This window comes from Manis javanica, chromosome 3 (assembly GCF_040802235.1).
Source record: "Manis javanica isolate MJ-LG chromosome 3, MJ_LKY, whole genome shotgun sequence".
NCBI lineage: Eukaryota > Metazoa > Chordata > Mammalia > Pholidota > Manidae > Manis > Manis javanica.
The window spans coordinates 14,228,511-14,238,760 of NC_133158.1; the positions used below are offsets into that span (position 1 = coordinate 14,228,511).

A 10,250-nucleotide genomic window follows, 5' to 3' on the forward strand; every position below is an offset into this window, starting at 1 on the left:
TACAGATGCAGAAATGGAGTTAAGGAGAGGTTCTCCACAGTCAGCCGAGCAGGGCACGGTGGAGCTGGTTGGTAAATGGGTTGAGTCGTAGACTTTGGAATTAGATAAACTCAATGTGAGACTGACTCGGAATCTTTTTGGGGAAAGAGTCTATGAGAGAGTGTTAATGTTGGCTACTTCCACAAAGAGGACCTGGGGTTGAGGTTGGGGGTGGGAGAGATTTTTTTCTTTTTCTGTATTTATGTCTTTCTGTATCACATGGAATTTTTTTTTTTTTTTTTAACGAGTACATGCTTAGATTTCAATCAAGGAAAAGTATATCAGCAAAACTTATGTTGTTGTTGGGATTATACGCCTTTCAATTTTTATTATTTTCTGTATTTGAGCAGTCAAATTATTTTAAGATGGGGAAAGGTCACTTTGTGCATGAGGGCCCCGGGGGTGAAGCGCAGGGCCCCTGACTGCTCTGTGGGTTTACATTTTCCTCTGTCTAAAGACAGGACTGTCTCATTTCTACCCATTTCTGCTGGTGCTGGGTGTAGGGTGACAAACAGAGCCACTTTGTGCGGGACTGAGGGGTGTCCTGAGACGTGGCACTGTTAGTGCTAACTGGGAAAGTCCCAAACTGGGACATGCTGATGACCCCGCTTGGAAGTGGAAAAAAGATGAGCCTTCCTGGAGATCGACTCGCATGGCTCCTGCAGGGGAAGAGCAGCTTGCCAGCCAGCCACTAGCAGGTGGACAGAGGGGGTTGCCAGACTGAGGGTATGGCTTGTCTCCTGGCATTACTTCTTTATACTTGGAGGTTCTAGGCCAGCGTGCCCTGAGGAAGCACCAGGGGTTCCAGGAGGGGCTGTATGATGATTTCCGGGCCCTGGGCACTCTGGCCTGTATGGGCCCCTTCCTCGTTAAAAAAAAAAAAACATTAAAAATTACATTTAAGACTGCATTTGTATAAAGATTAATATAATCCAGGCTCGATTCATTATTATCCATCCATTATTATTCCATTCCTTTTCTTCCACCGGTTTTAAAAGAAATTAAAATCAAAACACTTTTAGGAAACCTTAAAAAAGTCTCACAGGCCCTAGACATGGTGGCTTTTGGGTCTACTGGGCAAGTCGGCTCTGGTTCCAGGGCTTGAAGGAGAGGCTGGGAAAAGAGGAAGAACTCGGCCAGGGGTTCCTAACCTGGATGAACTTGGATGCAAAAACATGTGTGTTAATTCTCAAACAGCATTAATTGAAATTTAACATTTCCTTCTGCTATGGCGTAGACAACAAATCACGCCTGCATGGCGTACCTGCCACTCTGTCATCAGTAGACGGTACAGGTATTTTCAGACTCTATTACAGATTTGGGGCATATATTGAAATAGCATTTTCTCTCAGCACTTCTTCAAAATCAGGGTGGATGTTAGACTGACTGCAGGATTATGTTATTTGACGAGTCACTTAGGAGGCTCACATACTATTCTATTATCGTAAATTTAAACACTGTATCTTGGTTTTTTTTTTCTTTTATAATCCAATGTATTTTGTTTTATGCACTTCAAGCCCTTATTCTGAAAAGGGATCCTCAGGCTCCAGCTGACTGTCAAGAGGTCCATGTCAAAGAAACGGTGAAGAAACATACACCGAGGGCTCAACAGTCCATGCATCTGGCCCTTTCCTTAGTTCTGTCCCTACAATAACAAAGTTAGCCTTACCCACAACGGAGAGGTCCAGGACAGGGTTAAAGATGGGCTGCTGGAGGAGAAAGTCACACCCCAGATGTACAGCCTAGCAAGGTGTTAACTGGGAACGGGCTGAGCTGGTAGAGGGAGCCCAGACAGGTGGCACTGAGGGCTTTTTCCTTGAGGTCTGGTTGTTGACAGACCATCACCAACCCCTCCTCCTGCGTGGAAACAGGCTGAGTGCCTCCCTGGGAAACACTTCTTCTGCAGAAAATCGCACTGCTGTGGTCCTGGGGCAGACCCTGAATTTTAGTTTAATATGTGTCATTTATTTATTTGTTTTAAACCTTCGCTGAACAGTACCTGTGAGCCATGCAATTTGCTGGCTCATGCATGATCTCATTCAGGCCTCACAACAGCTCCATGGGGAAGGACCTCTTATTAATTCTATTTTTACATATGAGGGAAGAGAAGGAGGCTCAAAAGGGCAAGCAACCTGCCTACGTCCATGCAGGCAGCACGCGGTGGGGCTGGGTTCTAAACGTGGTCTGACTCTTCGGAAAATCTATTCCCTTGGAATTTCTGGATTGTTTGTTGCTTGTTTGGTTTTGCTCTACAGAATTTTCTTAATTTTGTGGGGATAGCACACCACAGACATACCGGGCTATAGGCAGTGAGCACAGAAGCAGCTTGTGAACTAGTGGCCCAAGGTAAGGGAGAATGTGACTCTACACGAGCACAGTGGGGCCCTTCCGTGGATCCCAAGCCCCCTGAAGTGCAGCACAACCTGCATCACACCAGACCTTACTGCCCCACAGGCTGGACAGTAGACAGGTCATGTGTGTGTGTGTGTGTGTGTGTGTGTGTTTGTGTTTGCTGGTGGGATGCTGAGGCTCAGAGAGAAAGCTAACATCTCATATTGCACATATCTTTGCACTTTTAATTAAAAAGTAAAAGGTACAAACTTCCAATCATAAAATAATGAGTCACAGAGATGTAATGTACAGCATGGTGACTATCGTTACTAATATTTCATTGCATATTTGGGAGTTGGGAAGAGTAGGATCTTAAAAGTTCTCATCTGAAGGAAAAGAAAATATAACTAGTTATGGGAATGGATGCTAACTGGACTTACTGTGGTGATCATTTCACAATATGTAAATATCAAATCATTATACTGTACACCTGAAACTCATCTAATGGTATCTGTCGACTGTACCTTACAAAAAATAAGGCATGGCAAAGAAAGTCACCTCTCTGTTCCCTGTAACTGCCTACCTCGTCAAGTTCAAGTCTTCCACTGGTGGAACTTTGAGAGAAGTGGCTGGTTTTTCTCTGGGACACTGTAGGTTGAACAGGTTTGCCATCAGTCACTCTGTTCTGGGGTCAGCTTTTCTCTGCCCTCTCTTTAATCACCCAGAAATGTCCATGCTCAGATGCAATGGCTCCACAAGGCACCTACCCTTTTCCACCATCTGTTTATATCCTGAAGAAAGGTTTGACATTGTAGAACACTGAAATTTAGAGTAAGGGGAATAAGGAACAATCCATTCTTTGTTTTAAATCAAGTTGTCATAATCCAAAGGCAAGCTCCAACTTTAATAACAAACACCCAGTGTTATGACATTTTACCTTTTCCAACTATTTATGTAGGCACAAATATTGTGTTTAAGTTTTAAACTATACAGTTAACATAAAACAGTCCACTCACTTAAATATAGTAAAAATAAAGTTTGTTATGCCTATTGTGTTTCCCTGTTAGGCGTCATTCTTTAAGTAGGTCACTCAACAAATGTCTGTGGACTGCTCAGTGTCAGACACCGTGCCTGGCACAGCATACCTTAAAATGACCAGAAACAGTCCTTGTGCTCTGAGCACAATAGAGAAACAGTAAGAAAAAAGTGGGAACCACTTTTACACTTATATGTGCTTTTCCATTTCTAACATTTCAAAAAAGAGGTATCAGACATGATTTGCATTGCCTTTTCATTCTCTGCTAAGCCCTGTTCCTTCAAACCAAGCTCTGATAGGGTCTAGAAGCTGTACCGTTGGAGTACGGCTTTTCAGCAGGATTAAGAACTTAGTCTGTGAAACACAGACATGAAAGTGGTGGAGAAAAACAGTATTGCTCCAAAGAAAGATAAAATGTGTGATGCTCAGGATTTGGCATCCTGACTTTTCATCCCACACTCAGATGGCAATTGGATTTTAACAAGGAGTGGGGTTTGTGGTTTGGGAAATACGGCATTTTTACTGTCTCGGGTCATATTTGAAATATTTGCAGGCGTTTAAAATAGCGTAATGTTATTTTTTCTCTTGTCTTCAAAACAAACCCAGCAAGCTTTTATAAGTCGTAACAACAAGCATAAAATTGGGACACTGGAAAACCCACGGGCAGGGCTTTGGGAAACCCATTCTCTCTCAGGCCAAGTGTTTGGATTTGGGTGCAGAGGGTCAGGAGCTTCACGGGGGGCCCGCCTGACCTTGAATGACTCTGGGATCCTGAAGGGGGAGGATTCCAGAGGCAAAGACACCTGGGATCTCCCACTCAACCATTCTTCAGGGCGATGGCAGAAGGGTGCACAGGGGCTTTGGGACTTTTTTTCTAGTCAAGATATCCTGCTTCTTTCTCTGGAAATTTCTTTGAAAGAAAAAATAATGATAATCCAGAGGCTCATATTTATTTAAGTGACCAGTCCCCAAAGCCCACTGCCCTGGAATTCTGTCCTGTGAGCCATACTGTCTGGGGTAGGAGCAAACACTAAAGCAAAGAAGGGAACTGGCCTGGGATGCAGGGACCTCCCCAGCTTTCTGTTCCTTAGAAAACTGAAGGGTAATCAGTTTTTGCCTGGGAGGAAATATGTAAGTTAAAATATATGCATATATGAATATATGGTAAATGCATAGTTATATAATACATAGCACAATAAGTCACAATTTCCTGAACACCTAACAAGCCAGACCTCAGTTAATCCTCATAGCAATCCTATGAACGGTGTGCTGTTCTTAGCCCAGGTTTACTGAGAGAGAAAACTGACGCACAGGGAGGTTAGGTAAGTGGCCTGAGGTCACACAGAAGGCCGGAGAACTGGGTTTTGGCTCTAGGCAGCTGGCTGCAGGGAAGGCGTCTGAGCCCTACTCTAGGTTGCCATTATTCACCCTGGGCTTGTCTGTCAGGCCCAAATATAAATAAGTCCCTATCTCAGCTCTCCGAAATTCTGAAACGTCGCCGGCAAAGTAAAGTGTTTGGTGGCATTCCTTTCAATTTTCAGTATTAAAAAAAAAAAAAGTGAGTACGATTCTCAGATTATTTGGAAGCTCTGAAAGGGCAAACAAAGCCTGAGTAAGTTGACAGGTTTTCCCTATCGCAGCGCTACTACCACATCCTCCAGCTGGGAGCGACAGAAGACAGAGAGAGCAGAGAGAAAGCCGTTTGTTTATTTGACCCCGCTTTTTGAGATGATCTTTTCAAGCTTTTAAACTGCTGGTTTTAGGAATGGAGGAAGAAGACGGAAAAACAATGCAAAACTGCCTTCAAACTTGAAAAGGCCGAGTTTGAGTAGGCAGCGACCGAACTCTGCAAGCTGTGAGCTGCTGAGGCCGCAGAGCTGGAGTGTGGGAGGACCCTCCCAGAGGAGGACGATGCTTTCAGCATCCTGGGATAAAAGACTTGAGAAGAAAGGCGCCTCTCAATGAATGGTGCTCAAAGTGGGCTGGAAAACAGGGGAAACGGGCTCTCCCAATGAAAAGCAGAAAAAGCCCCTTTTCTGTGGATGCGCTCGCTGTGAAGTGCTGGCCCCCTGCCTCCCTGACCCCTTCTCCTGCTCATCTTGCTGGGCTCGGAGAAAAGGCTTCTTGTGATCCCATCTGCCTGCTGCTCATCAACGTTCTTTTATCTCTGCCCAGGGCCTGGCAGTTGGGCTGAGCCTCCAGCTGCCAGAAATTGGGGGTTTCACATCGAATATTCCCAAGATGGGCATCTGAGAAATGTCAGTCTGCGTCAAAATTGCCTTCTCAAACGAATACCCAGGAAGTTGTCTTTCCCTGGCAAGGCCAGGAAATAATTCTCTTTTCGAGACCATGCCAATGCAAACTCCAATCCACATTTGGGATGATCTGACTTAAAGGGACAGGGACCACTTTGGCTTTACACACACACACAAACACTAAAAAAAAAAAAAAAAGATATAGTTTTAAAATTAAAAGATGAGAATTAGCAATGTTTCCTTCTGAATAGTGCTTGGTCTAACAATGAAAACTGCACAGTAACAAATTCTTGAGAACAGTGTGTGTGGCTGTTCTTAGAGGAATTTGGAGGGAAGTAAAAAAAAAAAAAGCACCAATAGGTAACACTTTTTGTGGTTAGCAAGTAAAAAAGACAACAGGGATGTGGATGGAGGTGAGGAGGTAAAGGACAGAATGAAGGCTCTCTTACACAAATTTCACTCATCTTTACAAAGTCCTCAAACACAGAGAGTAAAGACCTTATTGAGGGGGAAGAGCAGGCTCTTAAGTGTTTGAATGCACAGGAGAAACTGGGAGAAAATCTGATTTTTTAGCATTACAGGACATCTGGGCTTAAGAGGATAATTTAGAGTATTGGTGCATTCACCCCAAAGGTCACACAGGCTTCTTGCCAACTTGCAGAGGGATATTCAGGGGCAGGGGTAGGCGGAGCTGCCCCAACTGCGCAGTAAGGACTTCTGCATACAGAGCAAGGCATCCGAAGGCCCTAAGAGGCCTGCCCCGCAGACCTTGTTTGCTGCCAGTCCCCCTTCCATGGCTGTCCTCTGTCAGCCGGATGTTTATCTGCGGGTGGGAATGGGAGGTGGGAGGGCTGGGAAGGAAGGAGGGTTAGGAGATCCGGGTTGGGAGGTGGTGGTGGGGCACAGGGCAGGTGGCGTCATCCCAACTGCGACTTGGGATGAGGGCTTGGAGTTCAGCACAAGGATTCTGCTGGGTTTAGAAGCCCTTGGCAGTCCTCTCCCCTCCTCCATTTCCCCTACCTTTTGTGGAGAATAAACAAATGGCTTCAGGTCATTTTATTTTCTCTTTCGGAGGTTCTAATCCTTGAAGCTACTGAGGTCTTTCTTAAAAAAAAAAGAGAACCTAACACTCTAGCTAAAGATTCTGCAAAGGACTGCCCTGGACCTCCAGGACGAAGTACCACCCTCGCCATGGCTCCAGTGGAGCGGGACTCCTTAAATGATCATCGAAAGAAGGACATTTCTGAAAGCGGAAGTGAGTGCAGTGAAAACTGCGGTGATGATATGCAGAGGATGTCACAGGCAAATCCAGGCATGTGGTCACTGCCCCCCAAAGGCCCTGTGCCGTCAGGTCTGCGCCCAGCTCCTCAGCCTCCTTTCCTCTCCCTCTGCCCTCTGCGCCATCCACGCTGGATTTCCTCCTGGTTCCATGTGCCCTGTCCCCCTCCTGGACCTTGAGGCAGCCTGCCAGGCACACTCTTCCTTGTCGTCTCACCTGGCCAGTGCCTGTTCACCTCTCCCTCCATCCTGCTCTTGCCCCAGGAAGCTCTCTGTGGTTCCTGTGACCTTCCTGGGCCCCCGTGTTTCATGGCCCAAGGACGAAGGGTGAGAACCAAAACATGTCATCGTGGCTGGGTACTACGAATGAATGAACAAATGGATGAACAAATGAACCTTTGTCTTAGTCAAGTGGGGCTGACATAACTGAATAGCACACTGGATGGTGTAAGTAACAAGAGATTAATTTTCTCACAGTTCTGGAGGGTAGAAATCTGAGAGGTCAGAGGGCCACTATGGTAGGGTTCTGGTGAGGGCCCTCTTCCGGGCTTGAAGTTGTCTGCCTTCTCACTGGGTTCTCACGTGGCTGAGAAAAAGGAGCAAACTCTCTGGCATCTTCTTAGCAGTCACTAATCCCATCAAGGGGGCTCTACCCTCACGACCTCATGTAACCCTAATTGCCTCCCACAGGCCCCATCTCTAACTCCCCTCCCATTGTGGGTTAGGGCTCCAACAGGTGAATGTTGAGGGGACACAATTCAGTCCATGGCTTCCTTTATTTCTCTACATAAATTAAGCTGTTATGTTGAACACATCTGCTTACTCAGTGATATACTGCAGAGTAAATTTAAATTGTTCATCAAATCATTCTAATAATTTCCAAATTAGTTTCTTTAAACTATTTATTTTGAAATAATTACAGATTCACGGGAAGTTACAAAAATAATACAGAGGGGCTCTGTGCACACTTCACCTAGTTTCCTCCAGTGGTAACCTTCTACCTGACTATGTAAATATCCAGACCTTGCATGCACTTTACATTTGGGTGTGTATCTTGGGGAGCATTTGTATCACATATGCAGATCTGTGTAACCACTCCCACAGTCAAGATACAGGACTGCAACATCAGGACAAAAATTAGGTGTGCTCTTTTATAGGAAGACTCAATCCATCTCCTTGCTGTTTCTAGTCTGTCCCCAGGCCATTCAAACACTAATTTGTTTTCCATCTCTATACTTTGGTCATTTTGAGAATGCAGTATCAATAGAATCATATAGTGTATAATCTGTATTTTAAAGTCATGCATTGTGCAACCTGAATTTAAAAAATAGTTGGTGTGGAAACAAAAGCAAAAATAAACAAGCAGGGCTACCACGAACTAAACAGCTTCTGCACAGCATAGGAAACCAACAACAAAATGAAAAGGCAACCTACTGAATGGGAGACTATATTTGAAAATCATATACTTGAGGGGGGCAAATATCCAAAACATACAAAGAACTCATACCAAAAAAAACAAATAATCCAATTAAAAAATGGGCAGAAGACCTGATTAGTCATTTTTCTGAGGAAGACACTCAGATGGCCAACAGACATATGAAAAGATGCTCAACATCGCTAATCATCAGGGAAATTCAAATCTAAACTATAATGAGATAGAACCTCATACCAGTCAGGACGGCTTGTATTAACAAGACAAGAAGTAACAGGTGCTGGTGAGGATGTAAAGAAAAGGGAACCCTTGTACACTGCTGATGGGATTGCAAATTGGTGCAGCTACTATGGAAAGTAACATGGAGGTTATTTCTCAAATAACTAAAAACTGAAGTACCATATGAGCCAGCAATTCTATTTCTGGGAATTTACCTGAAGAAAATGAAAACATTAATTCAAAAAGAAGTATGCACCACTATGTTTATTGCAGCATTATTTACAATAGTTCAGGTATAAAAACAACTGAAGTGTCCATCAGTAGATGAATGGATAAAGAAGATGTGGTACATATATACAATGGAACATTACTTAGCCATAAAAAAGAATGGAATCTTGCCATTTGTGACCACCTAGAGCGTGGGAGCTAGAAGTTATTACGCTAAGTCAGAATGAAATAAGTCAGACAGAGAAAGACAAATACCATATGGTTTCACTGATACTGGAATCTGAAAACAAAACAAACAAAAGAGAAATAGGCTCATAAACACAGAGAATGGACAGCTCATTGCCATGGGAGTGGGGGAGAATAGGGAAATGGGTGAGGGGGATAAAGAGGTGCAAACTTCAAATTATAAACTAGTTAGTTCAGTTGCAGAGATGGAGACACAGCATAAGCAATGTAGCACATAATGTTTGTGGTATCGTGTACGGTGGCAGATGGTAATTGCACTAGTCATGGTGAGCATTTAGTAAGGTACATGGTTGATGAATCACTAAGTCATACATCTGAAACCAATCTAATGTTGTCTATAAACTATATTCCTATTAAAAAATGATTAAAAAATAGTGTGGCATTTTCTTTGATGTGGATGCCACTAGCTCAATGTGTCCCTTCTGGGTCATGATTTGACATAAGGAACTGTCTTGACACTCTCCATCAACTTCCCCATTAAATCAATAGTAATGAGGGACCTGGAGCGCTTTGTTGCAGCTGGGAGAGTGACCTGCACATTTGTATGGAGCGTATGTGTGGGTGCCTCAGCTTCTCATGTGTCCGGAGAACCCCTGCCTCAGGCGCTGACAGTGGGGATACCTCTGAAATCCCTTGTCTTGCTATCTGCTCCCTATCCCCAGAGATAAAGGCTGTCCTGGGGCAGCAGGTGGGTGTTGCAATGCCACTCCAGCTCCTGTTCAGTCCCTGCCCATCTCTGCGTGACAGAAAAAAACTTACACTATTCACCTATCAGTAGAGAAATATGTCAACATTTTAACAATCTTCATTTGCACGCATATGCACTTATTAAAGGCCATGTTTTCAATGTCCTGTTCAATGTCTGTCCTCAAATCTCCTTGAAGCCATGTTCCCTCTTGTACTTGTCATATCGCCAGCACCAGGCTCCCTGTCAGCACATAGTAGGCACACAAAGCATTTTTGCTGAATAAACACATGGGAATCTTTTTTGTGGATAGCTTGTTGACTCTCAACTGATTTCTCTTCAGAAGAGACTATTCATTCCTATCCCAAAAGATGTTTTCCCCTCAAATTCTGCTGGAAAAACATTTTTTTTTTTAAATCAAGAAAGAGGGGAATGTGCCAACAGCTGCTAGTTTAAATGGCCTTAGTTATGGTGTTCACAATGTCTCCTGCCCTCCTGACT

The 10,250-nt window shown here is 44.1% G+C and overlaps 1 long non-coding RNA gene across 2 annotated transcripts in view; it reads left to right on the top strand.

The window, feature by feature from the left end:
- Positions 1-10,000, top strand: part of LOC140848318 (uncharacterized) — a 33,882-nt gene extending 23,882 nt beyond the window's left edge. Inside the window, exons 3-4 of one of the 2 annotated variants that reach the window (XR_012128955.1) lie at positions 6-2,509; positions 5,047-10,000. This is a non-coding gene — a long non-coding RNA (uncharacterized lncRNA). Of the gene's footprint in view, positions 1-5; positions 4,969-5,046 lie in introns of those variants that run through there. The other variant, XR_012128954.1, reaches the window with a different exon arrangement.
- The last annotated feature ends 250 nt before the right edge of the window (positions 10,001-10,250 follow it).